The sequence below is a fragment of the Alosa sapidissima genome, chromosome 13 (assembly GCF_018492685.1).
Source record: "Alosa sapidissima isolate fAloSap1 chromosome 13, fAloSap1.pri, whole genome shotgun sequence".
Taxonomy (NCBI): Eukaryota; Metazoa; Chordata; class Actinopteri; order Clupeiformes; family Clupeidae; genus Alosa; species Alosa sapidissima.
The window spans coordinates 31,963,774-31,977,136 of NC_055969.1; the positions used below are offsets into that span (position 1 = coordinate 31,963,774).

A 13,363-nucleotide genomic window follows, 5' to 3' on the forward strand; every position below is an offset into this window, starting at 1 on the left:
CTGTCAGTGAGCCTGGGAACAGGGGCAGTCAGTGGAGTCTGGGCTCCTGTCCCCATGGTTACCGCAAACGGCCCAGAGGGACCTGTATGTGTTCAATAAAGCAACACTTGTTGTGTCTTCAAAACAATGACACATTTTAAGATGAACACTTAAGATGAATCCTCTCCATGAAAACAAACATGGAGGACACTGAGCGTCGTGAGAATGTCTCAAAAGAAAACAGTTTGGGGACGATAAGAGGCCAGTCAGAATGCTGACTCATTGGGATGGAGTAAATGTGCTTACTAGGGCAGATGTTTGCAAAAGTGTTTTTTTTCTTCAGCAGTGTGAACAGATCAAGTTGATTCAGCAAAGCAAGTCACGTTTTTGTTTTTTTCCTCTTATTTGTTTCTCATGAAGCCTGCTGTGATTGTTCTCTGTGTATAAACCAGAAGGTTCCCAAGCTGCGAGCTGGCTGACCTCATTATCTGTTATTCTCTTGGCAGACTGTGCTGTGATGGCAATCATCTTTTTTGCACTCCTCACTCTCCCTCTCTCGTCCTCCTCCTCGTCCTCCTCTTCGTCCTCCTCTGCACTCTCTCTATTCCAATCCCTTCCCTTCTTTTGCTTTTCATCAAAATGCAAAGCAACAACAAAATAAAGCACATCTACAACCACTGCCAAACAGCCGTTTGAAAACTGGATTAAGGTTAAACAGAGACAAATGTCTATACAAAGGTATTGAGCAAAACCCTCAGATAACCATGACAACAGGGCAACCAGAGAAATCCTACTTGGTAACATAAGCTTTTTACAAATACCACCAACAATTATATTATTATGCTGCTTTTAAATATTGATGTACTGATTTGAGAGCAACTGAAAAACAGTATTTGCATAGCACCTGTGAGCTACCTGTTTTCATAGCTGTCGAGACATGCCTGACTAGTCATGGGTTGATCAAGTATGAAGTGGGAGTTATAAGCCATAAAAGTGAACTCATCTGTGTTGCTTCAGCCTTTGAGTCTGTTGTAAGTATTCATAGTCTACTGTTATAGGACACAGTTATAGGACCCAGGGCAGGGGTCACCTCTGTGCAAGGTGTCCTGCCTGGCACTCAAACCGTGATCACTGCAGACCTGGGGGTCGTTTCTAGAAAGCATCGTTTGCTAACTTGCGTCGCAACCTTGGTAGTTCGCTCCATCGTTCTTGGATTTGGTGTTTCTAGAAAGGGTAGTTCAAACTCTCAATCGCAAACAAGGATGCAAAGTTTGGTCGTTTGAACTACTGCCCCTAGGCAGTCGCACTTGTGTCGTTCCTTGGTAGTTCCTGTTGGTGTCCGGAGCGCCTAACCAAAAATCACAACCGCCTAAGCAAAAATTGCGAAGTGGATGTTTATCTCGTGACTCAATGATTGATCTATCCTGTAGCTTAATTTTGATTAAGACACTGACTCCCCTACTTTGCTCATTCTTGCTATTTATGTTAATTCAAGTATTGCCTTGCTTTTAGTATTATAATCTTCACAGACCCTTACAACAATAGTGACAAATGGTGTAGTGGCTAAAGCAGATGACTTATTATCCCAACGTTGTAAGTTCGATTTTCTTATGATGTGAAATTGTCCTCTTGCTTCTCGCTACCTGCAGGTGAACTAGTGTGACATGTAGATTCAATTGTTTGACTGATGTCTTGTACCTATTGTCTCTTGATGTAGAGTAACTATATACATAAATATGTATGGTCAAAACTTATTGTTGTGTCTCGTAGGCCTACTCTTACTCAGAGATGAAAAGAAGAGATAGGATGCGAACTCCGGCCGAGCGCGTAGTGCACTGACGCGCTGCCGTTAAGCCACGAGACAATTGATAACATTTGCGATAGCCAGACATTTGTCCAGGCTATACATTTTTTTTCAACAGATATTTAACACAAATATTGGCACATAGGCTATTGGTCGGCTTCAGTAAAATGTTTTATATACTTGCAATTAATAGGTTTAGGTTTTTGCAGATGACAATGACAATGCCAGCATTAATCACTCTGTTTAAATGAGAAAAATGTCAACATAGGCTGTGGCAGAGAATTTCTAGGGGGTGGGGTATTACACGTTGCCACTGTTTCCACCAATGATATCTATCGCTGCATCATCAACAGCGATAGATATCATTGGTGGAAACAGTGGCAACGTGTAATCAACAGTCGGAGGTAGCGAATTGCGACACAGGTACGATGCTTTCTGGAAACAGGTGTAACAATGTCGTTGTTTGGTCGCAAGTTGCTAACTTTTCTAGAAACAACCCCCTGTATAGTTTCATGAGATTCACCTCAGTGGCAACCTAAGTGGAGACCAGACTAAATTACTTCAGAATTGAGTTTTCCTTCATTAACCTGACCTGAGCTCAGTTCAGTCTGACATTTCACTGGCATTCAGATTCAGATTCAGCTTCGGCATACTTTATTACCATAGTGAACAAAAACAGTCAAAGAACAAAAAAAATATGCTTGTTGCAATTACTTTTTTCTCTCTCTGTGTGTGTGTGTGTATATTTGTATGAGTTGGTGTGGCTCATGGCTTTGAAATAACTATGCCCACCGGGCTGTGAGCAGAAACTGTGTGAAGAGGCCTTTCTGAGGCAATATTCTTTTATCTGTCCCTCAAGTACATTCCCACTCCTGTCAAGCCCGCTGCACACACACAATCAGTCGCAGTAAACAATGCCGAGAGGCAGCCAGTGGAAAATAATGCCTTTGTACACCAGGTTTCACTGACTTCATTATTTTCAAAAGAAACCTTCAAAGCCCTCGTGCTTGTCATTCAAGGGCATGTACACATCATTTGGGCCACCTCCGGGGTGGGCTCGAGCATACGGAATGGACTGCCATGATCTGATGGGGGAGTGTGAGGTCTAGAAAAGCAATGGACCATAGACTAATAAAGAGGGATAGATAGATGAATAGATTGATAGATGGATGGATGGATAGATAGATAGATAGATCAATAGATGGATAGATGGATAGATAGATAGATAGACAGAGTAAGACAGACTGACAGACAGATGACTAAAGAAAGAGAGTATTTCTAGAGGACAGTATTTCTAGAGGACATAATCTTTCCCGAAAGCTGGCTGTCACTCCAAAGAGGACTCAAAGTCCTTCTGTGGTCAGGGGCAGATAAATCAGGTCCCCTGCGAGAGGGGTGGCAGTAGCCCGCACGGGTTGCCTGGTTTCGTGCCTGAGCAATAAAAGCGTCAAAAGAGGACCATAAATCCTCCTCTGTCCTCCTCACTATCTCTCTCTCCCCCGACAGAACGGTGAAACGAGAAAGTGGGTCAGTATGCCCTCTTCTCTCTTTTCATCCTCGACTCTCTCCATCCTTCACTCCTCTTCCTTCCCTCTCTCTCTCTCTCCCTCTCTCCCTCCCTCTGTTTTCATATGACAGCATCAGCATCCCTTCTGGTGCTGCTGTGAATCAGCACACTGAGATGAGCCTCTACAGACAAGGGCAAAGAGCCATTAACCAAATCCTGTTAGCGCCGCTGCAAACAGAGGCTGAAACCAGGGCAAACGCGTCGGCTACAGAGAGAGCGCACCAGAATGGGGCAACTACTTCACAAGACGTAGAGGAACTGACACAATGATAGACTTAACTGCAATTTCCCTCCTGGTTGTCACAATTGCACTGAACTGACAACACGAAGCCACAAACACAGTCACTACACACACACACACACACACACACACTACACACACACACACACACACACACACTACACACACACACACACACACACACACACACACACTACACACACACACACACACACTACACACACACACACACACACACACACACACACACACTACACACACACACACACACACACACACACACACTACAAATGCACACAAATGTGTGTGTTGAGTTGTGATGGCAGAAGCTGGTGAGCTGGAGAGAGGGTGAGGAGCCCTGTGGTGGGACAGTGCCCTCCTCCACCTCCTGCTGTGGCGGGCACAGCGCCAGGGCATCTGCCAGGGCCCCACGCCCCCATCTCAGGATTATCCTCCACCATGACACATTGTCCACGTGCCGCACCGTCCGGCTGGCCTGTTGGCACGGGCTGCCGGCCCCACTGACCTCAGAGTGGGATATCCTTCCCCCTTTCACACCCAACAGGTCAGATTGTGTACACAGCCACCCACACACACACACACACACACACACACACACACACACACACAAACAAACACACACACACACACACGTCATCATCATCATCATCATCATCACTCACTCACTGATACACTCCTACTAAGTACACATACACGCTCACAAAAATGCTTCACAACTTCACACATCAGAGCATTCTTAAATACACACAGGCACACAAACACTCACACACACACACACACATATCCACACATGCACACAAAGACACACACACACACACATCCACACATCTTAAAGCACACATGCATATGGCCATCCGGTTAGAGTTGTGCGTGACACACACACACACAAACACGGACATCCTCAGGAATACACACACAGACGGCGCATCTCGTCCACTTCCTTCCTCTCTCTCTCTCTCACACGCAGCTCTCTCCCCCCCCCCCCCCCCCCCTGCCCTCCTGTGATCCAGGAGCCCTGTAAGCACCATGCCATACGGATACAGCTGGAGGATGAGTCACGAGCATGACCCCGACGCCCGAGCTAAGCGCTCCGCTCATCACCTCCTCATTCCCACAGGCGGCCGCCAGCTGACGGGCATGACCCCAATCACTGGAGTCCAGCCAGGATCGGAGATCATAATAATAACATTCATCTGTATTGAAATATATGGGAATTATCTCTAAAACCTACTGTAGGAGGGGACCGAGCTAGAAGATATACATGTGGACAAAGGGAGTGAGAGGAACAGAAACAGATGGACATATTTATCAGAGAGAGATGACTAATAGCGTACTGTGGATAACCCTGAAAAAGCTGGCCAGGAAAATGTTTTTTTTTGAAAGAGCCAAACCTAAAACAGTCTGTTAACAGACTTCATCAACATCAGCAGGGAGAGATGGAAACCAGACAGGTTTCCCTTTTCTCTGGGTTTACAGACACACAAAAACACACACACACACACACACACACACACACACACACACACACACACACACAAACACACACACAAAATGCATGCACACACACCCGCACATGTTCGTGCATGCACACACACCCCCGCACATGTGCAGGCACACACGCACACGCACATGCACACACACACACACACACACAAACAAAATGCATGCACGCACACTCACACACACACACACACAATCACACACACGCACACACACACACAGACAGAGACAGAGACACACACAGACCTTGCGAACAGACAAAACACAGCATCACTGACAGTCATCTGGCCCCAGAAGAAGCACACATGCGGCAGCCAGGCCGCCTACACGGAGGGCTATCTATAGTGCAGACAGACCCAGATAAAACCTGTCTCTCTCTCTCTCTCTCTATAGTGCAGACAGACCAGATCAAACCTGTCTCTCTCTCTCTATAGTGCAGACAGACCAGATCAAACCTGTCTCTCTCTCTCTCTATAGTGCAGACAGACCAGATCAAACCTGTCTCTCTCTCTCTCTCTCTCTCTCTCTCTCTCCTCTATAGTGCAGACAGACCAGATCAAACCTGTCTCTCTCTCTCTCTCTCTCTATAGTGCAGACAGACCAGATCAAACCTCTCTCTCTCTCTCTCTCTCTCTCTCTCTATAGTGCAGACAGACCAGATCAAACCTGTCTCTCTCTCTCTCTCTCTCTCTCTCTCTCTCTAGTGCAGACAGACCAGATCAAACCTGTCTCTCTCTCTCTATAGTGCAGACAGACCAGATCAAACCTGTCTCTCTCTCTCTCTCTCTCTATAGTGCAGACAGACCAGATCAAACCTGTCTCTCTCTCTCTCTATAGTGCAGACAGACCAGATCAAACCTGTCTCTCTCTCTCTCTCTCTCTCTCTCTATAGTGCAGACAGACCAGATCAAACCTGTCTCTCTCTCTCTCTAGTGCAGACAGACCAGATCAAACCTGTCTCTCTCTCTCTATAGTGCAGACAGACCAGATCAAACCTGTCTCTCTCTCTCTATAGTGCAGACAGACCAGATCAAACCTGTCTCTCTCTCTCTATAGTGCAGACAGACCAGATCAAACCTGTCTCTCTCTCTCTCTCTCTCTCTCTCTATAGTGCAGACAGACCAGATCAAACCTGTCTCTCTCTGCTCTGTGACTGGCTGTCTGCTCTCTAGCTCTCATTACTCCTCTAGCTCCTCGCCTCCATCATCCCTGTCTAAGTCTGGCCTGTCTAAGTCTGGCCTGTCTAAGTCTGGCCTGTCTCTTTAGCCTCGGCCTAGAAAAAAGCTGCTGTCATTTCCTCAAACGGCTCTCTGTCTCTCACTCTATGTGTGCGCTAGCTGGCTTTACTTGTTAAGTTTTCTCCTGTCAGTGAAAGACTGTCAATGTCAATATAAAGACAACTTGGCTTTTTCAAACCCAGTGTCAATCCACTCCTCTCACAAATCTCATCTGACACACATTAAGTTCTCCTAGATTAAAACAAAACAACAAAAACTCTCTGTGTCATGGTATCAGTAACATGACACAGCAAATCCTGTCGCTGACTGCCGTCCAGAGATACGCATTCAAGCCTGTCTGGAACCCTTTTAAAAGTGTCCAATGAATGGACACGATTGTTCAAGGGAAGAATTTGGGACAATTTGACAGAGCAGTGACTGTAGCAGGGATGAACATGATATGTAACTGCAGAGCAGTGACTGTAGCAGGGATGAACATGATATGTAACTGGATGGAGAGAAGGAGGGGAAAAAGAGAAAGAGCGAAAGAGAAAGAGGGTAACAGAGAGAGAGAGAAAGAAAGAAAGAGAGAGCAAGAGAGAGAGAGAGAGAGAGAGAGAGAGAGAAAGAAAGAAAGAGAGCAAGAGAGAGAGAGAGAGAGAGAGAGAGAGCCTGCAATGAAGGATTCATCTGTATATTTGGAGTTTGAATTGAGAGGGGGGGGGTTCACAAAAGGGGGAGAAATTGCATGAGAGAGAGAGAGAGAGAGAGAGAGATTGGAAAACAGTAGCGCCTTGAGAGATAGCTGGCACAAGCCTGATAAAGATCCGATACCATTAATGTTATGTAACAGACGACAACACAGAAACACACAGAAACACAAGCACACACACACAAACACTTAACTATGACCTTTATAGAGCCCTGATTAAGATTGTAAACCTGTGATATTTTAACTTGTTTGTATTAACTGTACACACACTACAACAACTGAACACATGCATGTAAACAAAGGATAAGAACTTTCATGGACAGAGCATTCTTGATGTTATTGCGTAATCCCCTAAATGAAAGGTGACTCTGGAATAACCTCCCTAGTGAAATGAAGTCCTGTCCCACTATCAGCAGCTTTAAATCCCATTTAAAGACTTAACTATTATTTTTGGTATTTTTATTTAATTTTTGCCACTTCAATTTTTGTTTTCATTACTATATTTATTGATTTCTGTGAGCACTTTGGGTTCAATTGTTTTGCGTTTTAAGTGTGCTATATAAATAAATGTGACTTGACTTGACCATAACATTTGTGTGTGTGTGTGTGTGTGTGTGTGTGTGTGTGTGTGTGTGTTTGAGTGAATGAGAGAGAGACTGAAAGATATACAACAATCAGAAAGACAGAACAAGACACAAACAAACACACACACACGGACGGAGAGATGGACACACACGGCAGCAGAGATCATCTCTGCAAACAAGATTTCCTCACAGCAGTGGTGTTTCCTGTGTGTGTGTTGCGTCTACTGTGCTTGATCACCCTCAAATTTAATTTATATAGTATAGTGTATTTAGTATTTAGTTTTGCTAGTTTTCTTATCTGTCTTATCTTCTACTGTCTTTATTGTACAGTGGAGTTTAGTTATATGTTTATACTTATGTTTACCATTTCTGCTGTAAGTGCATGTTGTGTCTGATGTCTGTATGCTACTGAGACCCTTGAATTTCCCCTTGGGGATCAATAAAGTATCTGTCTATCTATCTATCTATCTATCTATCTATCTATCTAATCGTTGCACAGTCAAATCACAAGTTCTGCACTCACACTCACACACCCACCCACACACACACTCACGCACACACACACACACACACACACACACACACACACACACACACACACACACACACACACACACACACACACACACACACACACACACACACACACACACACACACACACACACACACACTGTCTGTCGCTGGTTCCTATAGACAAGCCTCATTTCGATTCACAGTTGGCTGCTTCCTCCTCTCAGTTTCCTCTTTATAGCCAACAAGTGTCCTCTCCATCTCACACTGAAAGACACACACACTTTTTTACACGCTCTCTCACACACACACACACGCTCTCTCTCTCTCTCTCTCTCTCTCACACACACACACAGACACCCTTGGTGGACAATATTATGTAACACCTGCAGACGGTACTCCTGCATGTATGTGTGTGTGTGTGAGTGTGTGTGCGTGGGTGTGTGAGTGTGTGTGTGCGTGTGTGAGTGTGTGTGGGTGTGTGTGTGAGTGTGTGTGTGAGTGGGTGTGTGAGTGTGTGTGTGTGTGCGTGAGTGTGTGTGTGGGTGGGTGGGTGTGTGAGTGTGTGTGTGTGTGTGTGTGTGTGTGTGTGAGTGTGTGTGTGAGTGTGTGTGTGCGAGTGTGTGTGGGTGGGTGGGTGTGTGAGTGTGTGTGTGTGTGTGTGTGTGTGTGTGTGAGTGTGTGGGTGTGTGAGTGTGTGTGTGAGTGTGTGTGTGAGTGTGTGAGTGTGTGAGTGTGTGGGTGTGTGAGTGTGTGTGTGAGTGAGTGTGTGAGTAGGTGTGTGTCAAAGAAAGAGTGGATGAGAGAGAGAAGAAAGAGAGAGCGTGCTGATTCACTAAACAGACAGGCAGCTGCGTATAGTCCATCTCAACCCTAACCTCTAATGCACACACACACACACACACACACAAACACACACACACAGCTAACATAGCCAACAGCATCATTAATCTACACAATCATGGCGGTTAGGACTATACAAACAGGGCACTTCAACAAAGGCATACACCCTTTATACAGAGACACGGCTATTATAGAGCGTGTGTGTGTGTGTGAGTGCTGAAGCTTATCACATTTCTGCTGGAATAGTGATCTAAACAATATTCTTCTATAGCGCCAGAATCTCCTATAAGCTCAAACCGCCACAGGCGAGAGCGCGCGCACACACACACACACACAAATTGACATCTGTGACTGATCTCATGTGCCACATGGAAACCCCCGGAAACATTCCAGGCAACATCTGGATCAGAGAACAGGGGGAGAGAATGAGAGGGGGAACAAGAGAGAGAAAGAGAAAGATCATGGAAGTAAAAGAGAGGATAAAAGATAAAAAAAAAAGAGAAAGGGGGGATGTAACAATATATTTTGCAAAAAAATATTTATGTAGTCAGAATACACACACACACACACACACACACACACACACACACACAAAGAGGAGAAACTGAGGAAAAACTGAAGAAAAAAACACTTTTTTCTAAACAATACGCTGAGCTAACACAAGAGTTCTGTGCTGGTGTAACCAAGGCTGACCTAACCCGCCCAACACAGATTGGCCCCACGGCCTTCTATAAACACGCGCGCGCGCGCGCGCACGCACACACACACACACACGCACACACACGCACGCACACACACACGCACACACACACACACACACTCATTGAGAAGTCTGACACAAGCTCTGTGTGGTCAGAGCTCTGATGTTAGGCTGTTGGTGGTGAGCTCACGAGAGGATGGGTGTCAGAAAGCAGAGAGATTCACCGCAGTCTGTACAAACACATCATATGTAGAGAAACACAAACACACACTCACACTCACACACTCTAACCCAGATGCACACATGAACACATACAGTCTCAACTCAACAACTTGTGTGTTGTTGCTTCTCAGATGTGAGGCTGTCTGAGCGGGTGAGCTCATATGGGAATGGGTGTTGGGAGAGACTCAACACCGCACGCATGAGCACATGTGTAGAGACAACACCCCCCCCCCCTTCCCTCTGCTACACACACAGGGTTGTGCACAATTCGAATTGCAATTCTGCTTCCTGTTTGCTACCTCAATTGAAATGCAAGTGAAATTCAAGAATTGAATTGGAATTTAAGAGGCAGTTTCAATTCAATTCTGGAATTTAGCACAAGCCTGACACACACACACATTCACACAAACATACCATGTGCATTTATACACACACACACACACACACACACACACAGTCAGGACAATAATGACCCACTGAAATGGCTTCCAGGCCCTGCGTTGAAGGGAGTGATTTTGATTACCGTCTGGAGCACGGGAAGAAAGGCAGCCTCGGCACGCACACGCACACACACACACACACACACACGCACACGCACACGCACGCACACACACATCAGAGGCTACACCATCAAAGTAATGAGGTGAGTGTGTGAGATTCTATGAAGTTAAAAAAGATCAGTCGGACCCAGGCCTCCATCTCCCTACGGCTACGCTAGGAAAAGCCATGTGAGCCTCCTCTCAACATCTCACTGTGTTCCATAAGGGTGTGTGTGTGTGTGTGTGTGCTACTCTATGCCTGTAAGGCTCTCCTGAGTCTAAGTCTACTAGTCTAATGTGTGCGGGGTGTTTAAAGTCTGACTGCAACTTACTTAGGAATCTCTTTTAGTCTACCTAGAGGCATGTACTGTATTAGAGAGAGTGTGTATGTGTGCGTAAATGAATCCCCATCTAAATCTGTTCATCCATGATCAGAACACCACAGCAGCATGCTCAAACACCTCTGGCCTCATATATCATATGATACATCATGCTGCATATACATATGCATGTTTGCATGCAAGCCTAATCGTGTGTGCATGTACATGCATGCAGATTTGTACATCAGATTTGTGTGTGTGTGTGTGTGTGTGTGTATGTGTGTGTTTGCATATTCCCATATGCTCCTCTCCAAAACCTCCAAGAGTTGACTGATTAGTAGGTCCCATCACTAAATAAGCTCATTAGCAACAGAGAGATTATTTATCATTGGGGAAAGATGATGATGATGGTGTGTGTGTGTGTGTGTGTGTGTGTGTGTGTGTGTGTGTGTGTGTGTCTCCTGAAACGTGACTCCAGCCTGGCAGCAGAGTGGTGTGGCGGTGCGAGGCGCATGAATCATTCAGAGTAGCCCAGCCGACATGTTGGAAAACAGAGATGATGAAACAGACAACGTCGCTTTCATATGTCATGTGACACAGTCTTGTGAAGATGGAGGGGAAAAAGAGAGGGATAGAAAGCAAGAGAGGATGAGAGAAAGAGGAGAGAGAGAGAGAGGAAAAAGAGAGAGTGGGATAGAAAGCAAGAGAGGATGAGAAAAAGAGAAGGAGAGAAAGATAAGGAGAAAGAGAGAGATGCACTGGAAAAAAGAATGATATATTTTTCATTAGTTCACAGAATCTGGGCAGGCAGAAGGAGATGAAGGCAGCTTTAGTGTCTGGGTAGGATTCAGCTCTTCAATGAGGACAGCGCACAACTGGGAAAGGCTAACTTTATTAGTGCGAGGGTGTGTGTGTGTGTGTGTGTGTGTGTGTGTGTGTGTGTGTGTGTGTGTGTGTGTGTGTGTGTGTGTGTGTGTGTGTGTGTGTGTGTCTTCGTGCAAATGTGTACAAGTTGGTGCATAACTAAAATGTTTTGAGTGCATAAAATGAATATATGTCCACATAAGTCGTATTAGTGGAAGTAGTTTCATGCCCTGGTATTTGTGTTTGTGTGTGTGTGTTTGTGTGTGTGTGTGTGTGTGTGTATGTGTGTGTGTGTGTGTGTGTGTGTGTGTGTGTGTGAGTGCTGTGATGTTCATCTCTCTCTGTTCTGCTCCATGAGCTCACCCTGCTCTGTTGCTGCCTAAACACGTTACCGTGGCCTCTCTCATTCTTCTCATTCCACACACACCATTACATCCTCCGTTCCTCTCTCATCCATTCCGGTTCTCAACATTCCCTTCTTTTCACTTTCTCTGGCTCCATTGTGTGTGTGTGTGTGTGTGCGTGTGTGTGTGTGTGTGTGTGCGTGTGTGTGTGTGTGTGTGTGCTTGTGTGCACCATCATCACATCTCAGGCTCCTTCACAACATGGGATATTTGACATGAGAAACCAACAAGACACACACACACACACCAAATCTCATACATGCACACACTATTACTGGCACACACACACACACACACACACACACACACACACACACACACACACACACACACACACACACAGGTTGTCTGTGGAATGTGCTAACATGTCCCAGACAAGCAGGAGGAAGTCTGCGCACCAAGCATCAGAGCACCTGGTGGAGGTCCTACAGCACGGCTTCACAACAGTGCAGCTCTCACCTCCACCACCACCTCCACTTCACCCTCCACCTCGACCACCTCCACCACCACCTCCACCACTACCTCCACCTCTCACCACCACCACCTCCACCTCTCGCTCTCAACTGGCCAAACTACAGCAAACTCACTTCACACCAACAGACGATTGAACACTCACGGTCAGTCACTTAGCAAACATTTTCATACCTTGAGCACTGGACTGATCCACATGTTGATAAGTAAATAGGTCAGGGCTCTACAGTGCGCCCATTTCACTCGCACATGCGAGTAAAAATGATGCCGTGCGAGTGCAAAAAAATATTTAGGCGCACTGGTGCGAATGACTTCTAACCATGTCAATGTTTGTCTGCAAAATACACCGCAACATCGAGAAACATTACTGGTGCAAACCATAGAATCACGTCGCGAATGCAGCATAAAAACTACACCTCCCATCAACCATGTTAGCAGTTTCGCTAGTAGTCGCTTCTATCAAATCCAAGAGCGCGCAGAAAAAGCGGAAAGTTAGACTAGCCAGCCAAGATGCAAAGATTGAAGAAATTAGTTCTTCTATCCACCGAATTCATCGGATATCGGAGGAACAGGATGAGATTCTGAGAATGCATTGAGAGAAGGAAAGGTAACCTAACATGCCTTTCAGCCCAGTTGACGTATTGGCTGCAATAAGCAAAATATAGCTGTAGCGAACCGGCACAAAAGTAACCTCCCGTAATACTCCCATTTTATTCAAAGGTAGAACGCTACTGACAACTCCAGGCTTCCACGCATGCTTGTTTGTTTAAACCGAATACAAGCTGAAGTGCAAAACGAAACTAGGCCTAACGTTTGCCTACTGCCCCTATCAATGCAGATATTTCAAATAAAAACTAAAAGTA

At 45.6% G+C, this 13,363-nt stretch overlaps 1 protein-coding gene across 1 annotated transcript in view; it reads right to left on the reverse strand.

The window, feature by feature from the left end:
* Positions 1-13,363, reverse strand: part of fam102ab (family with sequence similarity 102 member Ab) — a 52,593-nt gene that overhangs the window by 15,193 nt on the left and 24,037 nt on the right. The gene's annotated exons all lie outside the window — the stretch shown is intronic.